At 36.8% G+C, this 26,873-nt stretch overlaps 1 long non-coding RNA gene and 1 other non-coding gene across 3 annotated transcripts in view; one reads left to right on the top strand and one right to left on the bottom strand.

Moving 5' to 3' along the window:
• LOC101903067 (uncharacterized) overlaps window positions 1-26,873 on the bottom strand; it is a 212,181-nt gene that overhangs the window by 35,736 nt on the left and 149,572 nt on the right. The window lies entirely within an intron of this gene.
• On the top strand, window positions 20,036-20,143 carry LOC112442463 (U6 spliceosomal RNA). The gene has a single exon (XR_003030554.1). It is a non-coding gene; the product is annotated as a U6 spliceosomal RNA (small nuclear RNA).

Raw genomic sequence — 26,873 nt, 5'->3', positions numbered from 1 at the left:
TTTTTTAGGTAGATATATTCCTAAGTATTTTATTCTTTTCATTGCAATGGTGAATGGAATTGTTTCCTTAATTTCTCTTTCTATTTTCTCATTATGAATGTATAGGAATGCAAGGCATTTCTGTGTGTTGATTTTATATACTGCAACTTTACTATATTCATTGATTAGTTCTAGTAATTTTCTGGTGGAGTCTTTACGGTTTCGAGTTGTGCTTTTCTTTATGTTTATCCCACTTGAGATATCTGTGACTTCATATCATTTCACTCCTTTAGAAATTAATATCAGTTGGAATGCTACTTTTATTAATATCTCTCTTTTCCTTGTAGGATTCTAATTACATGCTAGACATTTTCAACATGTTTCATATGTATTTTATGCTCTTCATTTTTCATCCACTTAGCTCTTCATGCTGTGGCTTGACTATTTTTTACTGATCTATCATATAATAATACTCTCTTCATCTGTTTCCAAATTTCTGTTAAATGTATTTATAGATGCTTCAATTTCAGTTATTATATTTTCAGTTTTAGAATATTCTTTAATTTTTTGTGTGAGTTATTCGTTTCTCAAAATATTATCAGTTTGGAGTTAAGGAGTTATTTCTGATAACTCCAATATCTGGTTAACTCTGTCTCTGTGTCTGTTTCTACTGCACACTTTTTTTTTCTCCCTTTGGTCCTGTTTCTTGGTATTCCTGGAAAGTATGGAATGGATGCCAAATATTGTGTGTGGAAATTTTAGAGGTTTTGAATGATTATACCTTCCTCTGAAGAAAATGCACCCTATCATCTGGGAAGCAACAGGGCAGAACAAATGCAGATCACCCAAATGCAATAAGAGAATAAGTTACAGTTAGACTATAGTCTTTGTAAGGCTCTGATTACATCTAGTTCACTTTATCTCCCAGGTCCCATTTCTTTGATAGATCCTGAACTCCAGTTTTTGTCTTTCCAGTACTATAAGAATACTGAAAGCTCCCTTTGGCTTTCAGCAGTTCTCTGCTCTGTTTCTTAGCCTCTTATCCTAGGCAAAGAAAACTGAAAGTCTGAGAAGTTCTCTGAAATTATTCCATCTAAAAGGAAGTGAAGACATTTGTTCTCTGTGAACATATATTTATTCCTAGTGATCAAAATTCCCTTTTCCAAGTGCTTACAAAAATAACTTTTAAGTAATTGATTTTAAAATCAACACAACATTTCTAGAAAATTAGGGAAATGTCCCCTCTTATTCAGGCTTTTGACACCTCTCCCAATCTGTATATTTTCTCAAAAACAGCTGGAGTTCCTTAAGCTTGACTGAAAATTCTCATAGTACCTCTGAAAGTAGTATCTCTGGGATATGAGACTTGAATTCCAACAATTGGCATTCTTTCTTCATCTTTTTGCCTAATCTTGGGCTATAATCCCCAATAACAAATGCCATTATCTTCTTTCTTATCTGAAAGTCTTTTTTATTGACAGGGAAGGTAGAGAAAAAGAATTTAGAGAATAACTATCTCTCTGTCTATCCCTCCTACTCTCTTTTTCAGTCATTTCTTAACAGAAGATAAAAATCCTGCAGCAAGTCTCTCTCATTTACTTTTCCCTGGAAGCAACTCTCAAATTATCTCCTTTATATGTCCTTTCTTATATCCTTTATACACAATCAGTGATCTAAATGTGATCAAACAGATTGCTGTGAAATCATTCTGCTCTTTACTTTTACCCCTCCCTTTTTGCCTGACAGTTTCTTTATCTACCAATTAAAGTTCCTATCAATACACTTACTATGTAGTAGATACAGTGAAAGAGCTAGATACATTCCCGCCTTCAAAACTGGTTTGCAATACAAGCAGAAATTCAATTACAAAACAATGTGTTATGCATTGGGTGAAATTTTAGTGTTATTTTTTTGGAGGGCTTCCTTATTTTTCTTGAGCTAACTTTTTAGAGATGGTGCTCGTAAAGTTATATTTATCCTTAATCTAAATATTTAAAAATCTGCCTTTCTGAAGTCTAGGATAACACTGTCCAAAAGAACTTTCTGCAATAATGGAAATATTATGTCCAAAAGGGTAGCTACTGGCTAGTACAATTGAGAAACTAAACCTTTAATTTTATTAAATTTTAACTAATTTTAATTTAATGGGCTAACTTATTGGACAGGTAGCTATAGGGCATATATCTGATTATGTCCAATATTCACCATTTCTGGCCATTTTAAGCTCTAATATTAAATGACTACTTTCTTTGAGTGTTCTAATTTTTTTTTTCTATTAATACTTCTCTGAGAAGTCCTCTCTTGTTGAGCAAATTTAGGCTTATATAATTAGTTTTCCTATAATTTCTTCCATCTACTTAGGATGCAAATTACTAGCAAGGTAAATCATGAATTTACCAGAAATTTTACTTTTAGTAGCATGAGACTTTGAACATGCATTTGAATAGTTGACTCCATATGATCATTATGTCATGAGTTTATTTTTTCTTACCATCTGAATTGGAATTGCTATATATATTCTTTATTGGGCCAAGCAAACTATAGAATATTGCCCCTTACGCAGTTACTTCTGATTTCTGGTTTTATGCTTTCTACCATGTTTCAACTCAAATTCTGTCCCCATTGACATAATAGTCAGTCATGAGTGCTATATCTAGAGTCAGGAATGCAGGTTATGATCACAGAAGAAATTGCAACAAAATGGCCAACTTAGTGATTAACAACATGACTTTTAACATTATTACAATGTTCATGTGTGCTTTTTTATGTTGGCAGATACATTCTTACATAATATGTATTTCATAACTTTGTATGAAACAGAAGTAATAAGGTTAATAAACATAATGAGTGAGGCATTAGGAATTTAGCTTTATGAAGCAAAACATGTCCTATACTAAGAATTAATTAACAGATAAGATTTAAGTTTATATATTTTTTTAAAAGTAGAAAAATACTATTTTAATAGACAATCTGATGTTATGTTGTTCTGAAAATGAAGAGAGGTAAAACAGAAATATTATATGAGTTTTCATAATATTTTCCAAATCTGAATATTGTATAATGTGTTCACTGCATACATAAAATATATGAACTGATTTATAGGTGGGTACTTAATATTTTTTCTCATAAAATATGTCTAGTTGTCCATATTTTAGTGGACACCAATGTGAAGGGATAATAGTTTAGTTCAGTTCAGTTGCTCGGTCCTGTCCAACGCTTTGTGACCCCATGGACTGCAGCGCTCCAGGCCTCCCTGTCCATCACCAACTCCTGGAGTTTACTCAAACTCAGGTCCATTGACTTGGTGATGCCATCCAACCATTTCATCCTCTGTCATCCCCTTTTCCTCCGACCTTCAATCTTTCCCAGCATCAGGGTCTTTTCAAATTTGTCAGCACTTCGCATCAGGTGGCCAAAGTATTGGAGTTTCAGCTTCAGCATCAGTCCTTCCAATGAATATTCAGGACTGATTTCCTTTAGGATGAACTGGTTGGATCTCCTTGCAGTCCAAGGGACTCTCAAGAATCTTCTCCAACACCACAGTTCAAAACCATCAATTCTTCAGTGCTCAGCTTTTTTTATAGTCCAACTCTCACATTCACACATGACCAGAGGAAAAACCATAGTCTTGACTGGATGGACCTTTGTTGGCAAAGTAGTCTCTGCTTTTTAATATGCTGTTTAGGTTGGTCATAACTTTCCTTCCAAGGAGTAAGTGTCTTTTAATTTCATGGATGCAGTCACCATCTGCAGTGGTGACTGCAAAAGCCAACTTTTTCACTCTCCTTTTTTACTTTCATAAAGAGTTTAGGCTTTGGATTAATACAATCCTAAGGATTCCATCGAAAAAGCAAGAGAGTTCCAGAAAAACATCTATTTCTGCTTTATTAACTATGCCAAAGCCTTTGACTGTGTGGATCACAATAAACTGTGGAAAATTCTGAAGGAGATGGGAATACCAGACTACCTGACCTGCCTCTTGAGAAACCTATATGCAGGTCAGGAAGCAACAGTTAGAACTGGACATGGAACGACAGACTGGTTCCAAACAGGAAAAGGAGTATACAGTCAAGGCTGTATACTGGCACCCTGCTTATTTAACTTCTATGCAGAATATGTCATGAGAAACGCTGGGCTGGAATAGGCACAAGCTGGAATCAAGATTGCCGGAAGAAATGTCAATAACCTCAGATATGCAGATGACACCACCCTTATGGCTGAAAGTGAAGAGGAACTAAAAAGCCTGTTGATGAAAGTGAAAGAGGAGAGTGAAAAAGTTGGCTTAAAGCTCAACATTCAGAAAACGAAGATCATGGCATCCGGTCCCATCACTTCATGGGAAATAGATGAGGAAATAATGGAAACAGTGTCAGACTTTATTTTTGGGGGCTCCAAAATCACTGCAGGTGGTGCCTGTGGCCATGAAATTAAAAGACGCTTACTCCTTGGAAGGAAAGTTATGAACAACCTAGATAGCATATTGAAAAGCAGAGACATCACTTTGCCAACAAAGGTCCGTCTAGTCAAGGCTAGTCAAGGTTTTTCCAGTGGTCATGTATGGATGTGAGAGTTGGACTGTGAAGAAAGCTGAGTGCCGAAGAATTGATGCTTTTGAACTGTGGTGTTGGAAAAGACTCTTGAGAGTCCTTTGGACTGCAAGGAGATCCAACCAGTCCATTCTGAAGGAGATCAGCCCTGGGATTTCTTTGGAAGGAATGATGCTAAAGCTGAAACTCCAGTACTTTGGCCACCTCATGCGAAGAGCTGACTCATTGGAAAAGACTCTGATGATGGGAGGGATTGGGAGCAGGAGGAGAAGGGAACGACAGAGGATGAGATGGCTGGATGGCATCACTGACTCGATGGACATGAGTCTCAGTGAACTCCAGGAGTTGGTGATGGACAGGGAGGCCTGGCGTGCTGCAATTTATGGGGTCGCAAAGAATTGGACTCGACTAAGCAACTGAACTGAACTTAACTGAGGGATTCCATAATGTATAGCTCTTACAAGGGTTCCTGGTCTCAAAAGTAAGTTAGCAGCCTTCCCATAGTGTCTTTTTGGAGATTATTTCAAGAGATTACGGATGTCAGTCAACACTGACTCAATGGACATGAATTTGAGCAAACTCCAGGGGATGGTGAAGGACAGGGAAGCCTGGCATGTTGCAGTCCATGGGGTTGCAAAGAGTCTGACACAACTTAGTAACTGAACAACGACTCTGCTTTAAAAACTTTAATGCTAAAAAGTTTAAGTTCAAACTTAATCTGTTCAAAACATAATTAGGGAATTAGTCACATTACAAGCTAATTTTTTATTTTGTTGTAGGCTTTACCCAGAAGTAATAAGCTTTTTCATGTATTTTAAATGATACTTAAAAAAAAATAACCTACAGTTTTTCAGAAAACCTTTTATTTCACAGAGCATGATATACCTGTATTTGGAATAACAATGCCATAGCTGTTGACAGGGTTATAATAAAAGTGCTTTGAATTCATTACTATTATTACAATTATATCTTATGTTTGTCTAGGACTTTATAATGTACAAAGCACTTTCACAGACACTGCTGCTTTTAAAAGAAAGGCATCATAAGAACACTAGCTGATACTGTTTTTTCTATGAATAATGGCACTTTTAAAGCAGAAAAAGAAACTATGCCTATCATTTTTACAGTTTGAAAACAATATATATATATTTGCTTAGCTTCTCAAAAGGCAATATGGCAACACACAGGCTTTATAGTCAATGTTGGAATCATTTATGTGGGAATCCTAGTTTTACTTACTAGCTATGGAACCTTAAGTAAGCTATTTAACCTGTGTATGTTTAGTTTTCCTCATCTGTTAATTAGAAATTCTGACCTCATAGAGTAAGATGAAGGGGAAAAATTTACATATCCTAAAGCAATACCTAGTATATAGTAGGAACTCTAGAATAATAATAGTATTATTATTAAAATTATCTATTCTTTTTTTATTGACTTCATAACATTTCAATAAACCTTAATATGCAAAGGAAATAATTAGATAGACAATGACTGGTCAAATATGATAGATCAAGTCAGGAAGGGAGGTAAAAGTTAAAGTCTGTTTCAGAAGCAAATTAGACAGTACAATCAGGGGAAATGGAATTCACTAAGGAATCTGAGATTTCACCTATGCAGATTCAAATTTATGATGCTTAAATAGGGTAGAAAGTTATATGGAGGGAATCACAAGCAATTCTGGAGGAATAAAATGGAAGCATGTTTGTGACGTGAATGTTTAATTAAGTGATACCTATGAAATAAGGGAAAGTATCATATAAAATGGGGTGGGGTGCAGGGAACAGGAAGCTGGAATGATTTTACTTGTATAAGCAAATTAGCTCACTTCGATTGATCATATGTGTTATAAGAACAAGGATAAAAACTTGACCCACACAATTTTGCATTAAAAAACCTCTCTGCTCCAGAGTAAAAAGACCGTATAAGTCTCTTCACAAATGTGTGCTGTGAGTTAAACAAGGAACCTCAGTTTAAAGTGTTAATTGCTTAAAGTAACCCATTACTATTATATAAACAATTGAAATTATATTTATTTACATAAAATTAATATTATCTTTTCATTAACCCATTTTGATTTTCTCTTTATGTTCTTCTTTATAGTGGAACAATGAGAGAATTAACAATTATTTGATGGTCTATTATATATGTGTTTAAAAACCTATATAATTTTCATTATTCTCATTATAGATAAGGAAGGCTAGATGGTAAATCTGAAGTAATAGTTAATACATGGTGGAAGAAGCATATAAATCAAGTTTTTTAAACTTGTAAACAAATGTTCTACCCCTATACTCCTCATGCCTTTTCCAAATCAAATATACTGGGTTCTAGTTGAAAATTTAGAATGTATTCTAAGTGAAAGGCAGTCTGTTAAAGAAATGTAGAACTGAGTTAGTGCCATGGGATAATTTGTGTACCTGATTAGTGGTAAGCATTGAAGAAACATTTGTTCTGGCATTCCCCAATTCATCCTCTCTGCCCACCCCCAAGGCAGTTCTTGATTTTTAAGAGTTCATAAATTATATTGAAATATTATAGAAAAATAATAGGAGCTTGCTTGAAAATATGTTAACAGCTGTGCAGGGCACACAATAAACACCTAATAAATGTCTGACTTACCTGATTTTTAAAAATGAGTCATTAAAAATTGAAAATCATTTCATGGCACGGAAAGCAAATCCTCCAACGGACAAAAATAAAGTATACGGTTACAAAGAAGATGAGAACACTGAGGTGTTGGTGTACTATCACTGACTATCTTTTATGATTCCCCTAGACAAAGGATATCAGAGCAGAGAGGGAACAACCATATTCTCTCACTGTAAGTATACATTTAGTCTACAGATTTAAAGGCTGTTTTGCACACTGTAGAGAGACAGGCGATTGCTCTCTGCCACAATTCCAAAGTCCATCTTCTTTACCTCATCAATTTGCAGCTTGGTAGGGGTGAGGGTGAGGGAAGAGTTATATTGTGTTCCCAGGAGCAAGGGGCTGTTTTCCTGCCTGTCACTCCACCAACCTCCTAGAATAAATTGCTACTTAGAAAAACGAAAGTCAAACATTTATGAAACATATTGCTATGTAGGAAAAAAATAAGAATTGTTTTGCAAATAGTAGCACTATTAAAAGAGGAAAGAGAGAATAGCATCAGTCATTTTATATTACATATAAGCAGTTTATTAAAGAATTAAATATTTATAGACTATAAAGCAAGGCAGGCGATGAGCTGCAAACAGCTTGCTGAGAAGTACATTATAAAACAATGAGTCTGTCAGTGATTGATAAAGAATGGAGAGTGCAAATGCTTTATAAAATCCCTAAGTTAGCAATGAATTTGAGACTAGCAAAATAGGACACAGTAGCCAGCAATGTCACACCAACTCAAGCTGTTGTGTATGTTAAAGGCCTTTAGTGAACAAAATGTATCCTTCAGCTCTGATCTTTTTACCAATATAGGGAAAAGGGCTGCAAAGCACACAGAACTCCTGGGCAAGGGCTTTATGGATGTTCAGGTCCAAATTAATAGATGTTAGACCTAGATACCCATGGAACTCCATTTTCTTCTGACTTTTTTTCTTATTAGATAAGACTACAGAATTTCAAAGAAAGATATTCTTTCTTTTGTTACAGAATTATATACATGAGAGATTAGGTCACCTAACCTAATCCCTTTAGAGAGGAGGTAACTGAGTTGGAAAGTGGTAAAATGACCCATCGAAGTTCACACAACTAGTGTGATTAAAACTTTGGCTTCCTATCTCCTAAGTCAGTATTTTTTCCATAGCATCAGCTTTTTTCCCCAATCGCTTTTTAAAATTGAAGTAGTTAATTTACAATATCATATGTTTCAGGTATAGAACATATGATACAAAATGTTCAGGTGTACAACATATGAAAAAAAATTTCAGTGATACTAAAATTTTTAAGGTTATATTTATAGTTGTAGTTTATATTGGTTATATCCCATGTATTGTACAGTACATCCTTGTATCTTATTTATTTTACACTAGAAGTTTGTACTTCTTAACCCACTACCCCTATCTTGCCCCTATACTCTTTCCTCTTCCTACTGGTAACCACCAGTGTGTTTTTTTATATCTGTATTCCAATTCCTTTTTAAAATTAGAATTCTGAGCTCTCTGTCCAAAAAATCATTTCTTTAGTTAAAAATTGTGAGTTCTTTCTCTCTTAAAATTATATTTCAATCTAGTTTGAACAGTGGTTTGGGGAAGCAAGAAGAAAGTTTGAAGAGGGCAAAACTATATATTCTTTGAAAGAAATGGAAAATTTAATCTGCCTATCCAAAGTCATTCTAGAGTTTGAGATAATAGGATGCTATTAATGAAATGCTGGCTCTTACTTGGATAAATTGATGAAATGGCATTCTTTCATGTACTAACTAGCTGGGAGGATGAGTTATTTTTCACCCTTTATGAGAATGACTGGTTGAGACCTAAAAGTGTTCATAATTTTAAATGCCATAGGAAGTCATCTCTTCCTGACTTTGTGAAAGTCATAAGAGACTCTATGTTCTGGATACACTAATTTGGAATTCTATTCTCTGCCTTCAAATTTAAACATTCATTTTCTTTCTACATAATTGAGTTTGAAGTTCCAGTTGCTGTCTTCAAATTGGATAGCAGACACATTGTGAGTTACAGAAAACTATGGATCAAATCTTTTGTGCCTATGCAGAAACCAAAGTACTGGGTAGGTTTTAAACAGTGAACCACTGATGCCTCTGACTATAACTCTATCACCATTTAAAAAATAACTGTTGCAATATCTGAATTTCTATGAAATTATATCACACAGAGAAAATCCACTGAATTACATTAAGTGTTCTCTTTGTAAAGCATGATTCAGAGGTTTCTTCATGTGAAAGAATAACTCAACTATTTTTGGTATACAAGGTTCCTCATTCCCTCTATTCTCATCAATATAGAAAAACAGCTACATTTTTATCTCATAATTTGGCACTGCCAGTATAACAAAGAACAATGATAGGGAGGATAAAAAACAGTTGGTATTGTAATTGAACATAACTAAAAATGTTATGATGATTCAACCATTAGAGACCAAAAAATGATCTATTATGCTAATGAGTATTTTTCTTCTTAAGTGGTTATTATGTATTCCCTGAAGAGTTTGACTCAGTGTGTCCCAACAGCCACAGTTGTAATTAAAAATAAAATACTGACATTGAAAAGGCACACTATATGAGAATGAATCCACACGGGGACTTTTTGCATGCAACTATAAAGCATTCATACTTGATATTCAATGCATAGATCTGAAACCTTAAAAATGCAACTTCATAGGTCACTGAAAGTCAATAGAGTTAGGGAATGGGGAGACAAATTTGAAATGATTTGGATGCTTCTCTCTTGAAAGCCGAGAATAAGAAAAGTTCTAAAAGGATAAAAACTGATTTATCAGCTTATCCTAGAAGTAGGGGCATCTCTTAGAAGTTTGAAAGTGGTAAACCTAGAACACACATGATGAAATTAAACAGAGGACTACTTGACATAACAAAGTAAAGTTTCAGAAATTGTTACTTCAAGGAAAAAAAAAACAGGTTTCAAAACAATCTAAACAGATAAATTGATGTAAGATTCATAATATATCATTAAAGGGAAACTGGGATGTTTTCTTGATTGGTAACATACAGTGCCACAGTGCACACTTCAATCTTTCTGTTACTAGGAGTCAGAATCCTATGAATTTTTGGTGTGGTAATTATATGTTTTTATAAATGTTAATTGTCTCCCTTCATTTTCAAGGGGAGGAAACTTAGTATGATTAAGTCTACTTAATCAATGCAAAATTTAACAAGACAATCTAACAGCTTTAAAAAAAAATCAAGGTCAATGATTAGGAGGGTGTTACTTTATGAACTCATACAGTAATAAGTCACGGGTGTTAAGATCTATACCATCTTTTAAGTTAAACCTTTATTGAAAAAATAACAGCTAAAAGCTGTTGCTATTTGCTACCATTCTGAAGGAATTTTTAGGACTTAATTTCTGCATTTCATTCCACACTTCCCAAAGCACAAGGGCAATGAATATTCATTTGCGTGTAGTCTCAAAAAAATAAACTTAAGATGAGTAACAGGATTGAAAACTAGCTCTTTTAACATCTTGGACCCAACATACAAAGATCCATTAGGAAAGGAGATGTGTTAATGAACACAGTAAATTAGTAGGTTTGAGAACCAATTTCTTGTGTCTTAAGGGTTTCCAATTCAATGTGACAAAGATAAATTCACTATCATGAAAATAAAAAGCATAAACTAAAACTGTAATTGTAGGGGGTTTTATTATAAGGTCTCAAAGCCAATTGTTAACCACTAGACAAGCCAAATGTTCATAGACAACTGAAGACCATAGATTTTTTTTCCCCCGTTCATTTTATATTTGTTTTTCTCATTTTGGCCGTTAAGGCAGGGCTGTACTTGCTTGTTTGTCCCTAGGGAAAATTAGGTATAAGGATAAAGCTATTGTTTCTGAAGAATGACCACCAGTGTCAGGTTTCTCTCTGTAAACTGAAACAGAGGGAGCTGTCTCATTCCCAACAGTCTCAGAGAAAGTTATAGCTTAAAGGTAGATAATTCCCATGTACAAACGGTAAGAAGGGACAAGCTGTGTTTCATAGTTAATCCTCAGAGGAAGATATGGATCCTCAGGCAATGTTTGCAAACAATGAACAATAGGTTCTGTGGGGTGACTGTGCGGCCAAAATCGCCTATGTGTAATGGTGAGCACTGTCATGTTATTGTTTATGGATGATGGTATAAAGAAACTGTGTGCATGTCCGTTTATTTTTAAATATAACAAATTTGTAAAATACTGAGAGAAATAACATCTGATAAAGATGAACAGGGAAGCCTGGCATGCTGCAGGCCATGGGGTCTCAAAGAGCCGGACACAAATGAGCAACTGAACTGAACTGAACTGAACTGAAAGAGGATTCTAAAAGCTACCTTATTAATAATTGATCTATGATAAAGAAAGTATAATTTAAGGAATCTAATACAAATGCCAACACAAATAATGTAACCCTCATACAGATTATTAGTATTATTATTATCAAGAAAAAACAAATCACTTTTCACTGTGTTCATTGCTATTATCACGGTTTGCCTTGAATATCACAAAAGCCTCCTAACTTGTCTTCTCATTGCCATTGTCCCTTCCTACCCACACTGCCATCAGTGTATTTCTTGGCATAATGGCCACAGAAAGAAATCTGTTCATGATATGCCACAGGTTAAAACCTTACAGTGAGGTCTTCTTTCGAGTTAAAAACAAAGGTTTTAAAGGGCATTGTGCCATTAGGTCCTCCACTACCTCAAAGATTTCACTCACTACACTGCTGTCTCTGCTGTGCATTTTATTTACTTCTGCACGTTAACCTCCTCAAACTTGCCAGGTACATTCCTGCCTCATCGCCTATGCATATAACATGCCCTCCCCCTGTTATCCTGTTATTCTAGTTATCTATGCTCATAGCTTACTCTTCATCTCCTTCAATGTTGCCTTCTCAATGAAATCTTTCCTTGATGCACTATTTAAAACTGACAATACTCCCCATCTCAGAATCATTCCATATTCTCCTTTATTGCTCTCTTATTCTCATGAATACTTGCCTAACAAAAATAGGATTTACTTATCTAATTTATTGGGGCTCCCCTGGTGGCTCAGATGGTAAACAATGAGCCTGCAGGAAACCCAGATTTGATCCCTTGGTCAGGAAGATCCCCAGGAGAAGGGAATGGCTACCCACTCCAGTATTCTTCATTGGAGGATTCCAAATTATTTATTCCTTGTTTCTCCTTACTAGGGTAAGGACAGGAATTTTGTCCATTTTATTTACTGTTGTGTTCCCTAGTGTGTAGCCTGTACCTAGCGTTTAATACACACTCAATACATATCAATTTAACCAATGGAAGGTACTATAGTATAGAGTTTAAGTCTCTGAAGTTATACTGCCAGGACTCAGACTCTGGCTTAACCATAATTTGACTTCATAAAATTTTAGTTTCTTTTCTATTAAAATAGGAAAAATTATAATTCCCAGTTGTACCATTCTTGTGAAAATTAAACTAGGTGGTTCATCCAAAAGCATTTAACAAGTCTCTTGGATGACCAGTGGAGTTACTGGTATCAGACTTGCCTTATATTTGTGTTCTGCTTGGTTGCTCCTCCTAAGGCTGTGGTCTGAAAAGTGCCTCCAGACAGAAAGCTGGGGTGATTATGGGAAAACTGGACAAAATATATGAAACAACTTGTTTTAGACACTGGACAAAAGGCAGGATTATGACCCCAAAGAGAAGGAAACAAACAAGGCAAGCCCCCTAATCACCCCAGCTTTCTGTCTGGAGCTACTTTACAGACCACAGCCTAAGGAGATGGAACCAAGTAGAGCATGGCAGTTTCATGTGGTTGAGAAAATGGAAACAAGTTGAGGAAAATCAAAGTACCTGGAATTTACACCCAAAAGGAGGGAGGTGCAATAAGAAAGAAATCCAAAAAGCTGCCTACTGGTATCTGAGAGCAATGGTTCTCAAACTTTTTGATCTTAAAACCTCTTTACACTCCGAAAAACTGAAGACATCAAAGAGATTTTATTTATATGGATTATATTTGTCAATACTTAGTGTATTAGATGGAGAAGGTGATGGCACTCCACTCCAGTACTCTTGCCTGGAAAATCCCATGGACGGAGGAGCCTGGTGGGCTGCAAGCCCATGAGGTCACGAAGAGTTGGACACGACCGAACGACTTCAGTTTCACTTTTCACTTTCATGCATTGGAGAAGGAAATGGCAACCCACTCCAGTGTTCTTGCCTGGAGAATCCCAGGGATGGGGGAGCCTGGTGGGCTGCCGTCTATGGGGTTGCACAGAGTCGGACACAACTGAAGCGACTTAGCAGCAGCAGCAGCAGCAGTGATTAGAAATTAAAATTGGTAACTTTGTAAATTATTTGTGATATCTGTTTATCAATTCATTTAAATATAAGAGCCACATAAATAACATTTAATGAAAATACCTTTTGTGAAAATAAAAATGCAGTAGTGTAGTAGCAATGTTTAACTTTTTTTGATGGTTCTCTTTATTTTCTGGCTTAACAGAGATGTGGATTTTCATACCTGCTTCTGAGTTCATTTTGTTACGGTATCACATGTCATGTAGCTTCTAGAAAACTTTATTGTATGTTGAAAGTGAAAAGTGAAAGTGAAGTCACTCAGTCATGTCCGACTCTTTGTGACCCATGGACTGTAGTCGGCCAGGCTCCTCTGTCCATAGGATTTTCCAGGCAAGAATATTGGAGTGGGTTGCCATTTCCTTCTCCAGGGGATCTTCCTGACCCAGGGATTGAACCTGGGTCTCCCGCATTACAGTCAGACTCTTTACCATCTGAGCCACCAGGGAATCCCAATACAATAACATAGTATTGTATGTTGCTAAGTGAATAAGAGCAGAAAGGCTAATAATATTTAGGATAATTATTTAAAACGTCTTGAACTCATCGGCCCCAATGAACTATAGTTATCCCTTAGTATCCACAAATGCTTGAGTTCTTCATATAAAATCAAATAGTACAGTCAGCCTTCTGTATCCATGAATTCTGCATTGTGTATAAAAGCAGAGTGACTGAAGACACAGCAGTAGAAATCTATCCAAACTGAAGCATGGAGAAAATAAAAATGAGAAAAAATAAACAGAGCTTTAATGACACGAGGGACAATACAAACGAATCTAATGTATGTGCAATTGGAGTTCCTGGAAAAGGGAGATGCTCATAGAAATATGTCTGTAGGAATACTTGCTGAAAATTTTCCATAGCTGGTGAAAAGTACAAAGAAGCTCAATAAACCAAAGCAAGATAATACTCAAAGAAAATCAAACTGAGGCAAAATATAACTGAATTGTCAAAAACACTGTAAGAATAAGAAAATCTTAAAAGTAGCTAGAAAAGGGAGACATATCAACAGGCAAGAGAATAAAGACTAACAATTTCTGAGTTCTTTTCAAAATCAAAGAATAATAAATAATAATAAATAAATAAATAAATAATAAACATGGAATATCTTGGGAATTCCCTGGTGGTCCAGTGGTTAGTAGTCTGTGCTTTTATTGCCAAGGTCCTGGGTTCAATCCCTAAAGTCCTGCAAAAACCTTTGTCACAGCCAAAAAATAAAAGGAAGGGGGAATATCTTCAGTGTGCTGGGGGGTAGCCCTGTAAACTTGGAATTCTATGTCCAGAAAAAATATCCTTTAAGAGAAGAAAAATCACAGAAGACAGAAATGTGAATCTATAGGGGAGGAAATGGAGAGTACAAGAAATAGTATAAATTGTGGGATGAATATAACATTTGTTTTTCTTATTTTTTTACCTCTTTAGAAGACAACTGACGTGTGTGTGTGTGTGTGTGTGTGTGTGTGTGTGTGTGTGGCTCTGCTGGGTCTTTGTTGCTGTCCTGGCTTTTTGCTTTTCTTCTAGTTTCCTTACGGTGGCTTCTCTTGCTGCAGAGCACCCACTCCAGGGCACGTGGACTAACAGTTGCAGCTCCCAGGCTCTAGAGCACAGGCTCACTAGTTGTGGCCCATGCGCTTAGCTGCTCTGTGGCATGTGGGATCCTCCCAGACCAGGGATTGAATCCGTGTCTCCTGCATGGGCAGGCAGACTACTTAGCACTGAGCCACCAGGGAAGCCCCACAGTTGACTTTTAAGAGAAAGTCAGTAAATTAAGGCTAAGAGCCAAATCTGTTCCTGTTTTGAAAAATAAAGTTTCCCTATAAAGCAGCCAAGTTCATTCTATCACATATTGTGTATAGCTGATGGCTGAGTCGAGCATTTCAAACTACATGGCTCACCAAGGCAAAAATAGTTACTATTTACTATCTGGACTTTTATAGAAAATACTAGCAAAACTAGTATCATTGTGCTGTGCAATTTGTAACTACTGCTGCTGCTGCTGCTAAGTCGCATCAGTCCTGTCTGACTCTGTGTGACCCCATAGACAGCAGCTCACCAGGCTCTGTGGTCCCTGGGATTCTCCAGGCAAGAGTACTGGAGTGGTTGCCATTTCCTTCTCCAACACATGAAAGTGAAAAGTGAAAGTGAAGTTGCTCAGTCGTGTCTGACTCTTTGCGACCCCATGGACTGCAGCCCACCAGGCTCCTCCGTCTATGGGATTTTCCAGGCAAGAGTACTGGAGTGGGGTGCCATTGCCTTCTCCGGCAATTTGTAACTACACAGGAGTTAAATGTTTGGTTGCAGCAGTACAAAGGTTAGGAGGAGGAACAGAAGTACACTGTTGTAAAATAGTTCTATCATACAGGAAGTGGCAAAATTATTTCATGGTAGATTTTAAAAGGTTCAGTTCAGTTCAGTTTAGTCGCTCAGTCGTGTTCGACTCTGCGACCCCATGAATCGCAGCACACCAGGCCTCCCTGTTCATCACCAACTCCCGGAGTTCACTCAAACTCACATCCATCGAGTCGGTGATGCCATCCAGCCATCTCATCCTGTGTCGTTCCCTTCTCCTCCTGCCCCTAATCCCTCCCAGCATCAGAATCTTTTCCAGTGAGTTAACTCTTCGCATAAGGTGGCCAAAGTATTAGAGTTTCAGCTTTAGCATCAGTCTTTCCAATGAACACCCAGGGCTGATCTCCTTCAGAATGGACTGGATGGATCTCCTTGCAGTCCAAGGGACTCTCAGGAGTCTTCTCCAACACCACAGTTCAAAAGCATCAATTCTTCGGTGCTCAGCTTTCTTCACAGTCCAACTCTCATATCCATACATGAACACTGGAAAAAACCATAGCCTTGACTAGACGGACCTTTTTTGGCAAAGTAATGTCTCTGCTTTTCAATATGCTATCTAGGTTAGTAAGTGTCTTTTAATTTCATGGCTGCAGTCACCATCTGCAGTGATTTTGGAGCCCCCCAAAATAAAGTCTGCCACTGTTTCCCCATCTATTTCCCATGAAGTGATGGGACCAGATGCCATGATCTTCGTTTTCTGAATGTTGAGCTTTAAGCCAACTTTTCACTCTCCTCTTTTTTTTCATCAAGAGGCTTTTTAGTTCCTCTTCACTTTCTGCCATAAGGGTGGTGTCATCTGCATATCTGAGGTTATTGATATTTCTCCCAGCAATCTTGATTCCAGCTTGTGCTTCCTCCAGCCCAACATTTCTCATGATGTACTCTGCATGTAAGTTAAATAAGCAGGGTGACAATATACAGCCTTGACGTACTCCTTTTCCTATTTGGAACCAGTCTGTTGTTCCATGTCCAGTTCTAACTGTTGCCTCCTGACCTGCATATAGGTTTCTCAAGAGGCAGGTCAGGTGGTCTGGGATTCCCATCTCTTTCAGAATCTTCCACAGTTTATTGTGATCCACACAGTCAAAGGCTTTGGCGTATATAACCCTAGAGCAACTACTAAAAAAATTAAACATATAAATTTGGCTAATCAGATAACAGAAAAGATAAAAAGAGAAATATTGAAATAATCTCAAATAAGAGAGGAAAATAAAAGAGGAAAAAAAAAACCAGATGAAACAGAGAATTATACTACAAGAAGTTCATTTAAACCACCTATATTGATGACATAAATTAAATATAATATTAAATGTAAATGGTTAAACAAAAGTCAGGGGCTGTCAGAATGAATAAAAAAGTAAAACTTAACTACATGCTATCTATAACAAATTCTAATTTAAATATAAAGATATAGATTAAAAGGATGCAAAAATATATAACATTCATATACTAGTCATGAGAAAATTGGCATGGCTATATTAATCATCAGGCAAAATGACACCAGAATAAAGAATATTATCAGAAACAAACAGGGGCATTTCCCAATGATAAAAGGGTAAATTCATCAAGAAGACATACAAATCCTAAATATATGTGTACTTGATAAGAGAACCTCAAAATAAAGGATGGATAAATGTATTAATCTAAAAGAAGAAACAGTCAAATTTGCAAGTGTAAATTGATGATTTCCACACTCTTTTCTGTATAGATAGAACAAGTAGATTGAAAGTCAAAAAAGCCCTTGAAACACAGAGGTGATTGATAAATAGTAGCTATTATTATTGTATTGTAAATACAGTTAATTATAGATAAAGAACGGCTTCCCCAGTAACTCAGCAGTAAAGAATCTACCTGCAATGCAGGAGATGCAGGAGACATGGGTTCGATCCCTGCATCAGGAAGATCCCCTGGAGGAGAAATGGCAACCCACTTCAGTATTCTTGCCTTGGAAATCACAGGGACAGAGGAGCCTGGTGGCCTAACGTCCATAGGGTTGCAAAGAGTCAGACCCAACTGAGCGACTGACATACACACACACACACACAGCTGATGAAAACTTTTAATAATAGAAACTCCTGTAACCTAAGTAGATGTAATAGGAGCCACTTGTTACAGTGGTCCAGGGATACAAATTGCTAAAGAAGCAAAGATTCTATCAAAAGAAAAACTATACCATGTTTGGGGCTAGAAACAGCAGTATCACTGACTAATAGCAGTATGTCTGATCATAATACAGACTTTATAAAATTATAAAAGCAAAACCTATGCATGCTACTTTTAAAATACTTGAGGCATCTAACACTGAATCTTAGAAATCAGAGTTGGAAAGCAGTGGTTAACTTTATAGACATAGATGATGCAGTATAGCTTCCTACTCTGATGATGACATTTAAATTTCAATAATCAATTCTTGGTATCAAATTATTAGCCAAATATCACATTCTTGTTTTTTTTTTTTATTTAAAAAATAAGCTTCAATGAACCATAATTTTCATATGGTAAAATTTATCCTTTTTGATTTTTATTTATTTTGACAAATTACCACAAAGTAACATAATTCATCACCACCCATAGTCACTATTATTTTTTGTAGTGAGAACAAATGATGTCTACTCTTTTAGCAATTTCAAGTATACAGTATATTATTGTTAACTACAGTCACCATGCTGTACATTCAGTCTCCAGAACTAATTCATGTCATAGCTGAATTTTTGCACCTTTGATTAATGTCTCCCCTTTTTTCCCACCCTTAGTCTTTGGTAATCAACTTTCTACTCTGAGTAGGACTCAAAAAAAAAAAAAAAAGATTCCATATATAAGTGAGATAATACAATATCTTTTTGTGTCTGGCTTATTTCACTTGGTACAATATCCTCTGAATCATCCATGTTGTCACATGGCAGAATTTCTGTCTTTTTTAAGGTGAACAAAATTCACTCTTCTTAAGTGAGGCAGGAGACCAGGGTTCAATCCCTGGGTTGGAAAGTTCCTCTGGAGAAGGGAATGGCAATCCACTCCAGTATTCTTGCCTGGAGAATTACATGGACAGAGAAGCCTGGCGGGCTATACTCTGTGGGGTCACAAAGAGTTGGACACGACTGAGTGACTAACAGTTCCATAAGTTTTGACCAATGTACTAAGTCATGAAACCAACAACACCATAAGCAAGGTACAGAATATTTCTATCACCTCCGGAAATTCCTCCCAACCCTAATATGATCAATCTCCCCTTCTCACTTCTAGCTTCAGGCAAAGTCTGGATCATGCTTGGCTTGGAATGCCACATTAAGAATGTCAAGTCTTCATCTTAGGAGAAATGGGAAGCCTTAAGTTTCACAAACAGGACAGAAATAATTAGATTTGTGTTTTTTAAAAGCATCATCTTGGTTGTGATATGGAGAAGTGATTGTCAGAAGAAAGAATGTAGGAAAAACAGGAAGTCCTACAGTAGACCAAATGAAAGATGATAGTAATGGGGTGGTAGTAATGGATACAGAGTAATGGATACAGAGGGCTTCCCTGACAGCTCAGTTGGTAAAGAATCCGCCTGCAATGCAGGAGACCCTGGTTCAATTCCTGGCTCGGGAAGATCCGCTGGAGAAGGGAAAAGCTACCCACTCCAGTATTCTTGGGCTTCACCTGTGGCTCAGCCGGTAAAGAATTCGCCTGCATTGCAGAAGACCTGGGTTCAATCCCTGGGTTGAGATGATCCCCTGGAGAAGGGAAAAGCTACCCACTCCAGTATTCTGGCCTGGAGAATTCCATGGACTAGGGAAAAGCTACCTACTCCAGTATTCTGGCCTGGAGAATTCCATGGACTGTATAGTCCATGGGGTGGCAAAGAGTCGCACACGTCTGAGCGACTTTGCCGTCCTCGTTAGAATAGTGGTGACGATCCCCGCCTGTCATGCAGGAGACCAGGGGTTAGATTCCCCGACAGTGAGGCAACGTGCCCTTGTGCTTGCTTTGGCAGCACATACACGACTTCCCAGGTGGCTCAGACGGTAAAACGTCTGTCTACAATGCGGGAGACCCGGGTTCAATCCCTGGGTTGGGAAGAGCTCCTGGAGAAGGAAATGGCAACCCACTCCAGCGTTCTTGCCTGGAAAACCCGATGGACGGAGGAGCCTGGCAGGCTACAGTCCATGGCGTCGCAGAGTCGGATACAACTGAGCGACTTCACTTTCACTTTCATACTAAAATTGGAATGGTACAGAGAAGATTAGCATGGCCCCTGCACAAGTATGACATGCAAATCTGTGAAATGGTCCATATTTTTTGGTGCTTCCCTCATAGCTCAGTTAGTAAAGAATCCACCTGCAAGGCTGGAGCTGCTAAGTTGCTTCAGCCGTGTCTGACTCTGTGCGACCCCATGGACTGCAGCCCACCAGGCTCCTCCGTCCATGGGATTTTCCAGGCAAGAGTACTGGAGTGGGGTGCCATGCAAGGCAGGATACCCCAGTACAATCACTTGGTCCCGACGATCTGCTGGAGAAGGGATAGACTACCCACTTCAGTACTGATAGAAGTGGTTGAATTTAAGATATTTGTAAATTAAAATTAACAGAACTTGATGAACTGAACATGGACTGGAGGTTCAAAAAAGGATTCTTATATTTCTTCAATTGGCTATATAGTGAAGCCATTTTGAAAAGGTAAGGAATGAAAGACAAAAGGAGTGGGAATTTGAAGATGATGAGTACAGTTTTGGACATGCTGCTTTGGGATTATGTTTAGAAATATCAAGCAGAACTGACTACAGATAGAAATTTAAGAATCAAAGGCCAAAAAAAAAAAAAAAGGAAAAAAAAAGAATTAAAGGCAGATAACTGAAGCCTGGGGTAGGGATGAGATCTTCTAAGAGAAAGACTATTTTTCAATTAAAGTAAAAATTTTAAAAAGAGCAATTAATTTTAATGCCTTTTAGAGAAAAGGGCACATGTAGTGTATCAAATTCTCATCAGTCTTCTGATGTCAAACACAATAATCATTTTAATGTATTACCCTAACGGACTATCATAATCACCTTATGGGGTAGGTCCTATCATTATTCTCATGTTACATATGAAGAAGCTAAGGAGACTCTTTGTGACCCCATGGACTGTAGCCCACCAGGCTCTTCTGTCCGTGGGATTTTCCAGGCAAGAAGACTGGAGTGGGTTGCCATTTCCTTCTCCAGGGGATCTTCTCGACCCAGGGATCAAACCCATGTCTCCTGCATTGGCAGACGGATTCTTTACCATCTGAGCCACCAAGGAAGCCCTTACAGAGAATAAGCATTGCATATTTATAGTAATAATGTAGGAACAAATGATGAAGCTTTGAAACAAACTATGAGTAGAAAAAAGATTTCAAGAAAATCAAATGAGTTTAGTGCTTTGTCCAATGACACAGAAATTAATCTCCTGCCCAGTTATCTTAAATTGTTTCATGTTATACAAGTATAATATGAAACAAGATGTTATCCAACATTAACTCTGTATAGGAACTGGTTTCAGTTTGGCTCACAAGAAGGAATACTTTCTAGAAAGCCATCAATGTCAACAGATTTAGTTTTCTTGAGTTATATGAAAATCTAACTCAGTTTACTAGACTCAATAAGGATGACAGTCAGAGAAGGAAAGTTTACTGAGTGATAAGAATTTATAAATAAAAAGGATCTAGGAAAGCCTTCTAAGTAGATAGCCTTGGGTATTATCTCTTAATCAAGAAATTTTGTTTTATGTCTATAGTCTTTTTTATGCATGTGCTTTTATGTTTGCAATTGTTGATATGATGAGGTCCCCAGAAAGTTTTAGAGTGGAGTCAAGTTAGGTAAAGACATGAGCTTTAAAGTCAAAGGTTCTTTAAACATCTGTATTCCTAGCCCCTGAAAACAGGCTTAATAAGTTAGATTTTAAAATGAAAATAATGAGCAAAATGGGCTTCCCCATAGCAATGCAGGAGACCTGGGTTCGATTCCTGGGTAGGGAAGATCTCCTGGAGGAGGAAATGGCAACCTACTCCAGTATTCTTGCCTAGAAAATCCCATGGACAGAGAAGCCTGGTGGGCTACAGTCCATGGGGTTCCAAAGAGTTGGACATGACCGAGTGACTAAGCACTGAATAGAAAAAGTATTTCCACTATTAGCAATAAGAATGCTTTGGAACCTAGTGGAATGGGGAGAACACAATGTCTCTGAAGAGCAGGAATGCCAGTTTTCTGATCAGATATGAACTTTTAGTCTGTCATGAGGACACAAAAAAGTGATCTTTCTTCCCTTACAGATGTTCATCTCTCAATGACGACCCAAACAAACAACCTTGTCACTTCACTGAACTGCAGTGCAGCTACCTACAGTCTAAACCTCCATGTAATTTTACCTTCTGGATATAACACGAGATTTTTATTTTACTTTGGTCATTTGCAGTTGAAATGACTTGGGTGCCATATGGATGACTGGTAACCTTACTAGAATGCCCTAAAACATGCTGTGTCAGGCTAAGTTGGGTTTTTAGGTTATAATATGCCTGACAAAAATAAAAAGTGTTATTATATAATATTTAATATTCAAGATATTTAAGTCATTTCATAAAAAGGTAGACATGACTGAAGCAACTGAGCACAAAAATACCCATCTGAACAACAGAGACACTGAGTCTTCAAGTCAGTCCCCAGATTAGAAGGTCTTGGATAAGGTTCTTTAAACTTCTTTATGCCCAGACCCTGCATACAGGAAGAGCTATGTGCAAGTTATCTTTTTTTTTTTTTTATAATATTTAACTGTGTGGATCACAATAAACTGTGGAAAATTCTGAAAGAGATGGGAATACCAGATCACCTGACCTGCCTCTTGAGAAACCTATATGCAGGTCAGGAAGCAACAGTTAGAACTGGACATGGAACAACAGACTGGTTCCAAATAGGAAAAGGAGTACGTCAAGGCTGTATATTGTCACCCTGCTTATTTAATTTCTATGCAGAGTGCATCATGAGAAACGCTGGGCTGGAAGAAGCACAAGCTAGAATCAAGATTGCCAGGAGAAATATCAATAACCTCAGATATGCAGATGACACCACCCTTATGGCAGAAAGTGAAGAGGAACTAAGAAGCCTCTTGATGAAAGTGAAAGTGGAGAGTGAAAAAGCTGGCTTAAAGCTCAACATTCAGAAAACTAAGATTATGGCATCTGGTCCCATCACTTCATGGCAAATAGATGGGGAAACAGTGAAAACAGTGTCAGACTTTATTTTTCTGGGCTCCCAAATCACTGCAGATGGTGACTGCAGCCATGAAATTAAAAGACGCTTACTCCTTGGAAGGAAAGTTATGACCAACCTAGATAGCATATTCAAAAGCAGAGATATTACTTTGCCAACAAGGTCCGTCTTAGTCAAGGCTATGGTTTTTCCAGTGCTCATGTATGGATATGAGAGTTGGACTGTGAAGAAAGCTGAGCACCGAAGAATAGATGCTTTTGAACTGTGGTGTTGGAGAAGACTCTGAGAGTCCCTTGGACTGCAATGAGATCCAATCAGTCCATTCTAAAGGAGATCAATCCTGGGTGTTCACTGGAAGGACTAATACTAAAGCTGAAACTCCAATACTTTGGCCACCTCACGCAAAGAGTTGACTCATTGGAAAAGACCCTGATGCTAGAAAGGATTGGGGGCAGGAGGAGAAGGGGACGACAGAGGATGAGATGGCTGGATGGCATCACCGACTCGATGGATGTGAGTTTGAGTGAACTCCGGGAGTTGGTGATAGACAGGGAGGCCTGCGTGCTGTGATTCATGGGGTCGCAAAGAATCGGACATGACTGAGTGACTGAACTGAACTGAACAAATAGATATTGCATAAAGATTAAACAAGTAGGGCAATAATAGTAATAAGAGAGCACAGCTAAATTCAAATAATGATAACTAATTGTAAATACTTTCTTCTTGCTTGCTTATTGTGTGATTGATGAATATATATATTTCAGTTGTCGACTCTGAATTTAAGTACTATTATTACCATTCCCATGTTTACAGTAGGGAAACTAAGGTTTATGGATGTTTACTCACACTCACAAAGCCAGTAGGAAATCAAGTTGACCTAACTCCAAAGTCCAGTCTCTTAACTGATACATTTTGCTGCTTCCTAACTATAAGCCATTAATACTGACGATTTGTCAACTGTATCTCTACCATAGGTAGACATCTAAACGCCAACTGTTTACACAGATTCAGAATTCTTGTTGGAAAAACTGAGTTAATAATCTTTAGATAGACTATTCTTTTCTTGTAGCCTTATAGCATGGTGTCTTAAGAAAGGGGAAATGAAAATGTGAGATAAAGAAAAGAGAGAAGGAAAATGCCAAGGATTATAAGAGAACATATATGATTTAGAGATCACATCCCTTTTGTGGACTAGGATAAAATAATAAGAACAGTGATTAGAATAGTATGCGAAGAGGTTGCTTCAAAGCAAACTTAAAAGGAAAAGATTTTCATCTATAGGGGAAGAGAAGAAAGGAAAAAGGTTTATCAGAGAAGAGAATGTTACTTCAGGTTTAATTTCAGCTTTTTTCAAATTAAGAGGAGAAATAAATGCATTCCTGTTCCAGAAATGAAATACCAGTAATTTTTTTTCCTTTCCATATGTAGAAAAGAATATTGACACAATATGAAACATGGTGGAATAACCTTACAACACTATATTAAAAAATAACAATAAATGTCCCCTCTTAAAAATATGAGATGCTTGAATGCAATTGAGATTACTAATTTCTTAGAATTGCATGCTTCATTGAAATTTAAAACAATATTTTTAAGAAACGCATGTATTGTACTATTGGCATTAATTGCAATTTTCTAGTCTTTTCGGAAGAGTAGAGCTTTAAAAAGGTGAAACGCCATCTTTCTCCACTCCCTGAACCAGCTTCTCAGACCCCCATTATTACCAAGTCAGTCTCTGAAACCAGAAGAAAGACCTTTTCTTGCAACCTGCTGAAGAGCGCCCTCTAGTGTTATTTTGCAAATGAAATGTGCTCATACGTTTTTCTCATGAATTGTACTGTTTATGTTGGACTTTAGGTTTTCTTTGGAATGTGGGCCAGAAAAATAAGTGATGCTTTAGAACAATTTTCTGGCTTGTAATGCCCGCTAACTGATACTATCATAATATATTAAGGAGTGAGAAGGTTTTCTTTGTTTAACTTTTATGAAATGAGACACATCTATTTTTAAAATAACAGACTTTTGGTTGAAGGGTCATCTTTTAAAGAAAATAATTTGCAAAAATTTTTCATAGTACCAATAAAAAGAGGAGCTAATTTTCTCAGACAGAAGTTAACAGTGACAATAATAGCTTCTCTCAACCTCTCAATCTCTGGAAACTTATCTAGTTAGGCTGGTGGTATCCTAAAACCTGAAAAAACACTTGTGTTTAACTTTTTATTTCTGATGATATATAGTAAAAATGTTCAACCAAAATCCAAAAGGGGAAACACAGAAAAACAAATTACCTGACTATAAGATGAGTATACTTTTAAATTCCAGGAAAAAGAAAGCATGAGATAATCTAAAAGGCAGTATTAAATAATGGCAATATTTTCCTTTAAACAGTTTTGACACTAGCACAGAGAAATTTAAAGGAGTGAAGGAAATCATTTTTTTCATTTTCTAATACACACCAAGTAATCTGAACCATGAGTAATTCCATTAACTATCACTTTATCTTGGGCGTAATGTTTTCCATTTTTAAAAAGAACATATGCACGATGAATTAAACCAGAGCATGAAGAACTAAAGGACTAATAAGCAGGTTAAGCATGTACATGTGTGTGGTATGTCTATGTATGTATGCTTGTTTATGTACTGATGTCATCCTGTTTAATAAAGTGAGGGTCAATCAGATACCTGGCCCAGGACATGGGTAAATATAAGATCTCTGAAATTGCATTCTGGTGAATGAGGAATAAAAGAACACTGAGGGAAACATTCGTAGATCTATTAGTTTTGTTTTCTTTTTAAATTTTGTTTCATTTTTTTTTTGGTGGGAGGAGGTATGTTATTCTGCATTGTTCACATTCAATAAGCTTAAATGTGCATGAAAAAGGGATTAAAGAAAATATGCTAAATAAACTTTAAAAACTGTGAATCACTATGTTCTACACTGAAATCTATATATACTATTGAGAATCAACTATACCTCAATAAAAATGTTAAATAATACCAATCCAAAAATATAAGCGGGAAAAATAAAAGGTAATGTGTCTTAATATTTCTAGAATAGGACAAGGAACCTTCAAATACTTGTGTTATCTAAATCTTTGAACAATGTCCAATCAGAAAAGAGTTCTAACAAAGAGATGACAGATTAGACAGAGAAATGGGTATAAACAGACCATGACAGATTAAAAAACCTCTGGGTTCTGTTTCTGTTCCTGACTCACCATTGACCCTGACAAAGTCAGTGATCACCACAGTGATTCAGCTTCTCCATCAAACAGAGGCAATAATTCTTGCCAGAAACCACACAGGAATGTTGATATTGGGAGGATTAGTGTGATAATGTATAGAACTTAAGGAATGTTACTGTGCTATGAGCACTTTTGGAAAATATCTTGCTCTTTTCCTACCCCCAAAGTTTAAGAAGATAAAAGATGTATAAAACATTAAGTTAAATTCTGCATAGCATCTTCATTTCCATTTATCTTGATCATTTTTTCAATGTGCCATTTTTATTACTTGTTAATATTTTTATGCCTAGGAATTTCTAATTCACTTCTATCTTATTTGCCTTATTTTTAGTCTTCTATTTATACAAAACAATGATTTATTCTTGTCTGAGTTTCTCCCTTCCCTCATTGTATTTATATGTTTTGGTACTTGGCTCTTTTCTTTCTACTATCCATTTCTACATTATTCAATTATAATAAAAGCAACCTTAACGATGACCTAGCACTTAATACATGTGAAAGTGCTTTGTAAACAAACTATTATCTTATTTCATGTATTTACTCAAGCTAATCTCAATCAGAAA

The sequence above is a fragment of the Bos taurus genome, chromosome 18, assembly GCF_002263795.3.
Source record: "Bos taurus isolate L1 Dominette 01449 registration number 42190680 breed Hereford chromosome 18, ARS-UCD2.0, whole genome shotgun sequence".
Lineage (NCBI taxonomy): Eukaryota > Metazoa > Chordata > Mammalia > Artiodactyla > Bovidae > Bos > Bos taurus.
This window is presented reverse-complemented; position numbering and strand designations above follow the sequence as displayed.